The sequence below is a fragment of the Suncus etruscus genome, chromosome 5 (genome assembly GCF_024139225.1).
Source record: "Suncus etruscus isolate mSunEtr1 chromosome 5, mSunEtr1.pri.cur, whole genome shotgun sequence".
Classification (NCBI taxonomy): domain Eukaryota; kingdom Metazoa; phylum Chordata; class Mammalia; order Eulipotyphla; family Soricidae; genus Suncus; species Suncus etruscus.
In genome coordinates, this window is record NC_064852.1 from 64445507 (window position 1) to 64456977 (window position 11471).

An 11471-nucleotide genomic window follows, 5' to 3' on the forward strand; every position below is an offset into this window, starting at 1 on the left:
ATTCATAATCATGTGTATCTGCTATGAATCAGACATTATTCTTGATAAACAAAACAGACCAAAAAATCCTGCCTTTCTGGATTGCACACTTTTCTTGGGGATATAAGCCCTCATCTAAGTACTTACGTAAATAAATGACAGTTAAATAGTGATCAGTGGTGGCCGGAGAGATAGCATGGAGGTAGGGCATTTGCCCTGCATGCAGTAGGACGGTGGTTCGAATCCCGGCATCCCATATGGTCCCCTGAGCCTGCCAGGAGTGATTTCTGAGCACAGAGCCAGGAGTAACCCCTGAGTGCTGCTGGGTGTGACCCAAAAACCAAAAAACAAACAACAACAAAATAGTGATCAGTGACAGTGACCAAGCAAGTACGAAAGGAGGATAGTGGAGGGTGCTATACTGATCAGAAATTATATATTCATTTGACAGTCAAATGCTTTTACTGAAAGATAGCTTTTGTTTATTTAATTTTGGGGTTTGGGTCATACTCGGCTGTCCTCAGCATTTAGTTCTGCCTCCGCACTTTGGAATCGCTCTAGGTGGTGCCTGGGGGTCAAGTGGGATGCCAGGGATCAAACCCATGTTGGCTATGTGCAAGGCAAACTCCTGACCTGCTGTACTATCCAGCCCTCTAAGATACCTTTTAAATTGGGTTAATTAGTTTTGGGTGAAATTTGACCACTAAATTTCCCCAGCGAGGTGATGGAGGGTGGGTCAGGAGGACTGTTTTGTTTACATGGAAATTCATAACCTCATTGTTGTGGGAAGTATTAATTTAGCAATGAAGTGTGTGTGTAGACAGGTGTGTGTATGTATGTGTGTTTTGTGTGTGTGGTTTTTGTCCTATCCCTCGAATTTCCAGGAAACAAGGCCATGCTCTTGGCACATGTCCTTCCTGGGTTCAGGAGCCCTGCCTGACAGCCAGCCTGACCATGGCTTATGACATGCTGGTCTTGAGTGTTCTTCCAGGTTCAAGTCACAGAAGCTCTGTAGGTGATTTGGTCTTATCACTCAGGGTCCAGAAGCTCTGGCTGTGACTGGTGACTGTGGGTTCTGAGCCCTGGTAGGAAAAGGCTGCTGGTACTGACTATTGCATGTGTGGGTAAAGATACTGTGAGTTCATAGGGAGATCAAAGCAGAATGTTGGGGAGAAGATCCCATGATATCTCCTGGATGGTTAGTCAGCTCTTTGTATTATATAGACTTTTACTCATTTTCTGATTTTTTTATTCTTTAATATATTTTTATGCAGGCACATGATTACAAAGTTGTTTACAATGGAGCTTCAAGCATAGAATATCCAAATTCCAATCCCTCCACCAGTGTCTGTATCCCTCCAAAGTTCCTTTCACTTTAATCTCTCCTTGAAATACACATTTTGGGGGGGGGTCACACTTGGCAGTGCTCTGGGGTTACTCCTGACTCTATGCTCAGAAATTTCTCCTGGCAGACTTGGGAGACCATATGGAATGCTGGGATTTGAACCACCATCTTCTGCAGGTGAGGCAAACATCCTATCTCCATGCTATCTCTTTGGCCCTGAAATACACATTTTTAAGTTGAATTATAGCGTGTGTCCTTTCCTTACAGTTAGTTGTGCTTGTTCTAGTGGTCTAGATGTGTCTCTATACCCAAGGCCCCTGAACATGGCCCCATATCACCTTCACAGTCTCTTCTTGCTTCCCTTCTTGCATCTCTCCTTCTATGACATCTTTTTTCTATCATCAAGAGCCAAGAGTTTTCTCATATTCCATACCATCCATTTTCGAGTCTTGTTATTTTTCTTATAACACATGAAAAAAAATAGTTAAGTTATTCCTCATGCACTGCCATGAACAATGAGGATTTTGAAGAGTTTAGTCATTGACTGGATGACTCCTACCCTAGTCCAGAATGTGTCCCAGCTGGGAGATCCAACAGGCAGGAAGGACCAGGAGTTGGACATTGAGATGTGCTGGGAGTTGTGCAATGTGAGGTCACCTGGAAGGAGGAGAAGGAAGATGCCTGTGGGACTAAGGGCCTGAGCAGAGAGAGTGGAGCAGAGCACTCACACTTTGATATTTCTTGGTAGGGAGGCCATAGTGAGGTGTGTGGGGGACTCACCTGGAGCCAGCCTCTGCCCTTATAAACTGCCAGTCATCTCATCACCAGAGGGTGCTGAGATTTGCTTTTTGGTTGTCCTGCAATTACTTCCCCCTGGCTCTAGATTTTTAGAGTATTCACTTTTCATTTCATTTCTTTTTTGTTGTTGTTGTTTGTTTTTTTGGGCCACACCCATTTGATGCTCAGGGTTTCCTCCTGACTCTGCGCTCAGAAATCGCCCCTGGCTTGGGGGGACCATATGGGATGCCGGGGGATCGAACCGCTGTCCATCTTACGCTAGCACTTGCAAGGCAGACACCTTACCTCTAGCGCCACCTTCCCGGCCCCTCACTTTTCATTTCTATTTATTTATTTATTTATTTATTTTTTTATCTAGGTTTTGGAGCCACACCTGGCAGTGCTCAGGGCTTATTCCTGGCTCTGTGCTTAGGAATCACTCCCCAGGGGAACAATTGTGGTGCTCAGAATGGAACCTGGGTTAGCCACATGCAAGCAAGAGCCTTATCCACTGTACTACCTTGTAAGCTCTCTCTGTTTTCATTTATGTTTTCGGGTCATATCTGGTGTTGCTCAGGTGATACTTCTAGTGAAATATTTGAGGGTCACTTCCAGGAGTGAACCATGTGGTGTTGGGAATTGAACTGCATACAAAATATGTATTCCAGCCCTTTGAGTCATCTCTATAACTCCAGGATTTGTTTATTATTAAGTCTTCATTCACTGATTCAGGCTATCATTGTGTTAGCCTCATGCTCTAGTATATATTTCCCAGCATTCAAACTGATTATTTGAAATAGGGGGTCATACTTAGGGGTGTTGGGAGTGGGTGTCCATAGCCATTCCTGGTGATACCATGCAGTGCCAGGGATAATTTAAGGCCTCTCAGATGCTAGGATGAGCTTTTCCACTGGAGCCATTTCTAACATGTAAAGTAGAATGGACTGTGCTGAGAAGGGTTGATTCCTAAGTTTGGTCTTTGAAAGTGTTGTCTGACAGAGTTGACCATGTCTTCACAGGGGTAGGTATGGGGTTTGTGGTCTATGTCCCTGCAGTTGCTCATTCCCTTACAAGCTTGAGGGCTGAGAACCCACTGACCCTGCTAGACAGCCTGCTTACTGTGTCTTATCACCACTGTTTGGTGTAAGCCCTTATCTCCTCCTGTGGGAGGCCCTCTCCCTGCCTTGCTAGTTTTCACTCCCTTTTCCTGCCTCCTGTACTCCTCCTGCTCCTCCTGCCACTGCCAAGGTCACTGATGACCTCCTAATTGCTAGATCTGACAGGCACTTGTAGGCTCTTATCTCTCTTGTCATCTTTGTGGAATTCCCAGGCTGACCCTGCCTGTCCAGCCTCTCGTTGGCTTGCTCTGGCTCCAGCAAGCAGCTCCTCCCTGGTCTGTTGAGCTGTGCTACTTCCTGACCATGCATCTTGTGTGGAGTGTCCAGGCTACTGGTTCCCCTGGAGGAACATACTCCATGGTTCCTTCCCCCGGAACCCCCTGGGACTGAATCTAGGCTCTTAAGTGTACCCGGTGTCCACACTCACTGACCTGAGGCACTGACCTACTGGGAAGGCAATTATCTGGCCAACTACCAGGGAGTCTTGGGGAGGCAGTTTCTTAGATGCATTTTGTGAGTAAATTGAGGGCCTAGGGATTCAAATGATGGTTTGAAGTGATGGAAAGGGGCTGCAGACTCAGACCTGTGAACTTACCCATTCTAAGATTTCTTCCAAGGCCCCTTTGTAAATCTTCGGGGTGTCATTGGGATTTTTCCTTTCCATGTTGTGGTTGGGAAGACAGAGGTGAAGCACTTTGGAGGACTCACTCAATTCTGAAGTCACAGTCAGTATTCAGAGCTGAATATCTGAGCCTGGATTCTGAGCATGACTAGAACTCCAGCTCTGCCCCTTACCAGCAGTGTGGCATTGTATAAGATACATACCTCCTAGTTCTTCTCAGGGAAATAAAGCCACGTGGAGAGTAAATGTGTCATCCTGATACCTGAGTAGATAAAATGAGCAGAATCAATGAGAACATCTTCCTGACACCCTGAAGGAATGACGCTTTTTACATGACCATGTTCCTTCTCATGCCTTTCCCATTTCTGGAGTGTTCTTAACTTCCTTCTCTTTCTGGCAAGTCCAGATTCATCCCTTAAAACTCAGCCTAAATGTCTCATCCAAGTAGTAAAAGGGCTCCATATGTGGTTGCTCCAAAGAGCAGCACCCAGGGGACTTTGGCAGCAAGAGGCAGGAAGCTCAACTTAGCCTTGTAAGCATGGGGTGCACTGGATCTCCTAGAACTGCAGAGCTAACATGCATGTTGGACATATGGGAGATTCTACCCTCACTGTCTCTTTATGAGCTGGCTGCCCCTTCCGGTAGGAATTGAGGGCCCGACAGTGGGTTTGAGTTTACCTCCCTGAGGCCAGCAGCAGGGAGAAGAGGTGCGAAGGTCACTTCTTAGATTGACACTTTCTGGGTGAAACATGAACTATGGTCCAGAGGCCTCCCTTTTTGGGTGAGTCACCAGCAGGGAGTGACATGGGATCTGGACTGGGATTCCCTGTTTGTCCAGAAAAGAGAACAGGAATCATCTGTAGGGACACCAAGTCAGGTGCTGGTGGAATGGAGGAGGAAGCCGCCATGTCAGTGATGAACATGGGGTTTGTTTCTCTGTCAATGCCTAATTTCAAACTAGTTCCATCTTCCTTGTCTTAGTTTGCATCTTGTTGAAATGTGAAAGCCATGTCAGGGGTCTTCCTCTCTGTGGCAGAGAGGCACAGGTCCCATTCACACAGCCTCCCCTTTCATGCTAGGCACCCACTTTATGAGGGTGGAAATGATCCACAATGCTTTCCTCACATGTGGCTGTCAGCTGTTCACACATTTACCTTCTCACTCACTCTTTGGCTTATAGCTGGGAGCTCTGTTCTTCAGAGGAGAGACTTTATCAGTCAAATATGAGGAAAACATGCCATGTAACAGCTTTGAGGTGCTTGCTGGGGGCGTTTTGCCATGCCCTGCTGAGAGACCTCTCACTGAGGGCCCCTTCCAGAAGGCAGGGCTCAGGACTGAGAATTTTGTTGTCTCTTTGCCTTTCACCCCTTTGACTGATGTCCCTAAGAGCACTGTCTCCGAGGGGTGGCTATGGGAAGCATGGCAGTGGGTGGGTACCCCTGGAGGTCCACTCATGATCTTTGGAATGAAAATGGAGTCTGCACTATTTCTCTCAGGTTGTGTGAGAGCACCCCTGGAGCTGCCTCTTGCCTCAGATACCGGTCAATTTGCCCAGAAGATGAGGCTGAGGCTGTGGGATCTGGGTTGTTCTATCTCCTGATTGAGATTCAGGCCTAGAGCCTCCTTGAGGAGTCAGTGACTCTTCAGAGCGCATGGCCACTCACTTAAGGGGACAGTGGCAAGTGGGGGTGGGTCAGGGTTGTGTTTCTGGGGATGCCGGAGCATCCGCACTATGGCTTTTGTTTCTCCTGGCTCCTCCTAACCCAGTCTTTCCAGAGGGTCTCTTTCAAATGGTCTCTCTATGGTCCTCCAAGGGCTCCTCTGAACTCAGTGATCAGGGGTACAGCTGAAACCTGTCTTAAGGTTCAGCTGAACAAGAATTGGGGGTTCAGGCAGAAGAGGTTTCTTCCCAGTTCCCGAGTAAAGCCTTTGTACCACCAGGATGCCTCAGGTACTGTTGAATTCTGAGTCAGTCATAGTACCTGGGGAAGAGACACTTTGTGAAGGTGTCTTTTGTGCAACAAGGGTGAATTGAGGGCATGTCCCAAGTGTGCAAGCTTTATAATTGGGGTGATATGATCATTCTTTCAGGATTTGCAGCATCCATACTTATTTACTTTAATAAATGCATCCAGAATCTTAACACACACATTCATACGTGCATTTGAAATTACTTGAAAAAGCCATCGTTGTTATTCTCTCGTTTTCAGGTCTTTAGCTAAAATGCCCAGAAGGAGAATTCAGTGACTCCCACCCCTTTAGCACAGCCCACTCTCTCTTTCCCCACCTCCCTTCCCTTTGGCGAGAGCTGCTGGATTCATAAGCACAATTCATCCTCTGTGTCTTCTTTCCTCACAGAAGGATTCTATTCCAGGTGGCCAAGTTCCCAACTGAGGTACCGCACCTCTTGTGTCCCATTAACCAAGGAGACATGCACTAAAGTTGTTGGGCGAGGTTGACTCAACTAGAAGGCACCCTCTTTTTCAGGGGTGGGGGATTGTGTCACACACGGCTGTGCTCAGAGCTTATTCCTGGCTCTGTGCTCAGGGATCTCTCTTGACACTGTTTAGGAGACCATATGTGTTGCCATGGATTGAGTCCAGGTCTGCTGTGTGCAAGGCAAGTGCCCTACCTGCTTGACTCTCTGGCCCCTAAAGGCACCGTTTTAAAGGGCACTGTTTTTCCCCACCATCCCTATTCTTCCTACTTTCTGCCTCATTGGAATAAAGACTTGAATTCCAACAAACACTTTGGCACACATGGGCAGACATTGCATCGAAGTGGCAAAACAGGAAGACAAGGAGGCGTGAGTCCAAGAGGACTTTGAAACTGCTTTGCCACGTTTGAATAGTCACTCCAGTACTTTTTTTCTCTGAGAAAAAAAAGGAAAATCTTCATCCTGTTAAGGTCATTTCTGTGTCCTTTATGATCAATTATTTCTGAAAATGATTGCATCACCCCTCCTCAAATCCATACCCTCTGCAATGTGATTTTTTTGCAGCTTTCTTGCCAGGATGTGGCTGGCCTTGAGACTTTCACTGGCCCAGATTGCTGCCCAAGTGAAAATGAAACAATTCTGAGCCTGCATCACAAAAGGCTTTGTGTGTTTCTGGTCATGTTTGTGGAATTTCACCCAGAAGATCTGCTTAAGGATGGAACTGATCAATGGCTCTGTCCCTGTCATGGCCCTCGCTGACCACCAACTAAACCCAGAAATGTGAGAATCTATTTTCACCAACTGAGCTTACTCACGTCTGAACAACCTAAGCAGGCTCTTTGCACATAGCCTGACAAGACCAGAAGAACCTTCCTGCAGATCTCAACTTAAACCACTACCCTGTAGAATTTTGTGTTAAGAGGTTGTTATTTTAAACCTACATTTTGATTTATTTTGTTTTGGCAGAGGATATATATATATATATATATATATATATATATATATATATATATATATATATATATTCAATAGTGCTCAGCAACCACATCTGGCTTATGCTCAGGGACCAAAGGGGTCCTGGGTTTCAAAGCATTGTGGCTGCAACGGCGTGCTAGGCAAGTGCCTTAATCTCTAAACTAGCTCTTTGGCTTCTAAGATTTAATGTTTTGAGTTGGTACATTACATCATTAGCTCCATGGTGTTTTTGTATTGACTGAGGTTAGCCCTTGCAGATAGAGTGAACTATTCAAGGGACAGCTACATTTGCTAACTGCTCTCACCATTGCATCTACTAGCACTATTACTTCCCATTTCATCTTCCTATTCTTTCTTCCTGGTCTGGTGCACCAGACCTGGCAGCACTGAATGTGGGCTGTGGGTGTGAGTGTGCCCAGGGCCCTCTCTCTCCCTGTCTCCCAACCCCATAGTTGCACTTTATTTATTCGGTTCTTGCATTGGTGATTGGGTGGGCCTGATTTATGGTCCTAAAGATATGTGCAGAGCTTCGCCCTACCCTCCCTTATACACCTCCCCTATGCCCTCAGTCTGTTTCCCAATCCCAGACTGCAGCCACAAGAGCTTCTTACTCAAGGACAGAAGTCCCTCTGGTTGTCTTCCTATCACCCCATACACATTGAAAGAGACAGCAATACTCCTTCCCACACCATATTAAATAAATGTGTATTACCTAGGAGCCCTAGATTCTTGGTGCTTGGAGGGGCTTTCTCATCTAGCTTGATTTTTTTAGTCTGTTCACTGGGTGAGTCTTTTGTATATTTTGGTCATATGACTCTGCCTGTCTTTTGTACCTCAGGACCTGTCGGGGTCAGGCAGTGCTGGAGACAGCTCCGCTTGTCTGAGACAGGAGCTGGCCTTGGAGAGCAAGATGGGGCAGCATCTTCTTCAAATTAGGCAAATCAAAGAATTACTGAATCAGGCTAGAAGAGGCCAGAAGTGGGCATGAAGGAGGGCTGTGCATGGAGGTGACTTCTTGTGTTCCTCTTTTGGGGTCAGCTACTGCTTGTCTGTAGCAGACTTGTGTCTTCATTTTTTTTGCACCAGGATTATAAATATGAATGTAGATGTATGATTACAGTCATGTAAATAACACCCCCCTTCACAGTGCAAGATTCCCACCACCAATTTCCCAGATCTCCCACCTCCCCACCCCACCCACACCTGTACTCGAGACAGGCTTTCTACTTCCCTCATTCATTCACATTGATATGATAGTTTTCAGTGTAGTTATTTCTCTAACTGCACTCATCACTCTATGTGGTGAGCTGCACCTTTCAGCCCACATCTCTCTTGCCTCTGAGATAATGCTAAAAATGTCTTTCATTTTTCTTAAAACCCATAGATGAGTGAAACTATTCTGATTCTCTCTCTCTCTCCCTCTGACTTATTTCACTCAGCATAATAGATTCCATGTACATCCATGTATAGGAAAATTTCATAACTTCATCTCTCCTGACGGCTGCATAGTATTCCATTGTGTATATGTACCACAGTTTCTTCAGCCACTCATCTGTTGAAGGGCATCTTGGTTGTTTTCAGAGCCTGACTATTGTAAATAGCACTACAATGAGTATAGGTGTGAGGAAGATTTTTGTATTGTATTTTTGTGTTCCTTGGGTATATTCCTAAGAGTGGTATAGCTCAATCTCCTGAGTTTTAAAAGTTGGTGACTTGGTTTTAAAACATGTCCTTTGTAGGGCAATATTATATGAACCAAAGGAGGGTCAAATTCTGCCTCTACGCTGGTATGGGTCCTTTAACCCTCTTTTCTCATTCCTAATTCAAGATTCTCTGCTCTAGCTATCCAGTGGCATTGGTATCAGCTCTGGGCAAAAGGCCTGCAGACCCTCTCAGGGGCCCACCCATGCACCACTTACCTCTCTGAGAATGGCCTATGTTAGGACTTGTACTTTGAGGGGTTCCTTGCCTTTCCATGGCCACCATACTTCTTGTTCCTCTGGATGCATCACTTGGGCTCCAAAATGTCTGAGCTTTGCTGGACCCTGAAGGCATCTTGCCTCTCTTGGAGCACATGAAGTTGTGGAATCAGAGTGATCTGGGTTCCCAGCTCAGTGCTGTGTCATCTTGGGAGAAGTCATGTGGCCAGGTCTGAGATGGGCTGGGATGGCTATAGGAAGAGCTAACCAAGGCCCAGCTCTGTGTGTGTCTGATTCTGCAAGCTGGACAGCACTGTCTGTGAAGGGAGAGGAGGGAGGGGTATAGGTGCAGGCTGGGACACCATCTCTGCCCACAGGTATTGCTCCTGTCTGAGCCACAGAGCCCTTCCCTGCATGAGGCCATTCTTCCCTGCTGCACCTGTGGATATGTGTGTGTGCACATATGTGTATGTATGTGTGCATGTATGTCTTTGTGTATGTGTATTTTATATATCTATGCATGTATGTGGACATGTGTGTATACACACACTGATTGCAACTCTGCTCTAGCCACCTCCAGGTCTTATACTGTTTTATCTATGTTCTTTTCTTTTTTCTTTTCTTTTACTGAGTGGGGAAGCCTCCCAAGCAGTCTTCACAGGGGTCTTAGAATAATTACAGTAATAATTCTTTTTTATGGGAGGGTACACCTAACAATCTTCAGTGCTGACTCCTGGCTCTGATAAATGCTTAGAGATGACTCCTGGCATTGTCAAGGGAACCATATGCAGTGTCAGGGATTGAACCTGAGTCCTCTGCTTGAGAGCTCTTAACCCCTATCTTTCATCAGTACCCCTCCCAGCAATTCTTAGCCAACTAGACTGAATGGTTCCATCTGTGGGTCTAAGAATGCAGAGCTCTCAGGAACAGGGGCCAGGAGTACATGCAAAGACCCTGGTTCCATCCCTAGCAATAATCCTGGCTATAGTCCTAGAGATCCCCTAGCATCACAAGTTTGCCCTGGAGGATTCTGGCACCAGTCTTTGCATGTACTCCTGGCCCCTGTTCCACCTCCTTGGCTGTAAGCCTTTCTACTTTAGATGACACCGAGACTGCCTGCTATATCTAAGTTGCATTGCTCAGTTAGAAGGTCTTGGGTTGTTCGCAGAGCCCTGACCAGGGGCTTAGGCTAGAATCTTCAAGAAAGTGATTCAAGAACACTTCTCTTGCCTGGAACATTTAGAGACAAGGGTTTTCTCAGCTCTGACCCATAGGGTGCTAAATGCTAAATTTGGAATCTGTCTTGAGCAGAGGTTGGGAGACAACAGTGGCAGATGTGTGTCACTTAGCAGGTCTCAGGGAACTCCGGCTGGGGGTCCCCTCCTGTTCAGAATCTCAGTCAGTTCCTGGGGGAGGGGGGGTTCTTGGGGAGGTCCTTGGCAGGAAAACAGAGGGCAGGGCTTCTTCCTGGGGGAAGGCTGCTTCTGGGAACCTATAGCTCTCTCTGAGGCAGCTGCCTGTGCATAAGGCTGCTGCTGACTTCTAGCCAAAAGGGGGTGGTCTCTGCCAGCGTTCCAGAGACTTATACCCCTCCACTCCCTCCTCCCTTTGAGGCTCAGGTCCTTAGCTCCAGGAGGCTGCAGGGGGAATGCCTGCCTGCTGGTATGTGTGTGCCCAGCAGTGTGGCTGTACTGTGAAGGGACTCACACAAGAGCATGCCCGAGGGTTTCTCTCAACCCTCACCCCTGAGAGGCTCCCTCTGGGAGGCAACCCTTGTGTCTGGGGTCTGTTTAAGAATTCTCTAGGGTGTCTGTCCTCCACCAGATCTCCACAGCACAGAGATCCCCAATCCCCAAACCACTCTGGTTTAGATGGGATAATACACAATCCCATCCAGTTGTCCCCACTGCTAGACAGAGATGAGTGATGTCAGGGGGTCAGAGCACTGGGTGCTATTCTCTGCACTGTCCTTGGAATAGCCCTAGCCTTGGTTTCCTCAATTATTTAGTGGTGCTAACAGTCTGGGGTGACAAGTGGGGAATTAAAAAGTCCTGTTTTTGAGTCTGCTCTTTGGGATCTGAGGAGGGCAGTGATTCCAGACCTGTGTGGGCCAGGAGGGATGAAGGGAAGCTGGGGAAGACTCTTATCTGCTTTTCAGTGTAAGATACAGATGCTGGAAGCCATCTTGGGGTTTAGAAACTGCTTCCTGGAGGACAGCCAGCCTTTGAGGAGACCCAGGGGTTCTGGGTGGGACAGACATCATTCTGGGTCTTGGAGGGGTTTGATAACATATCGGGCC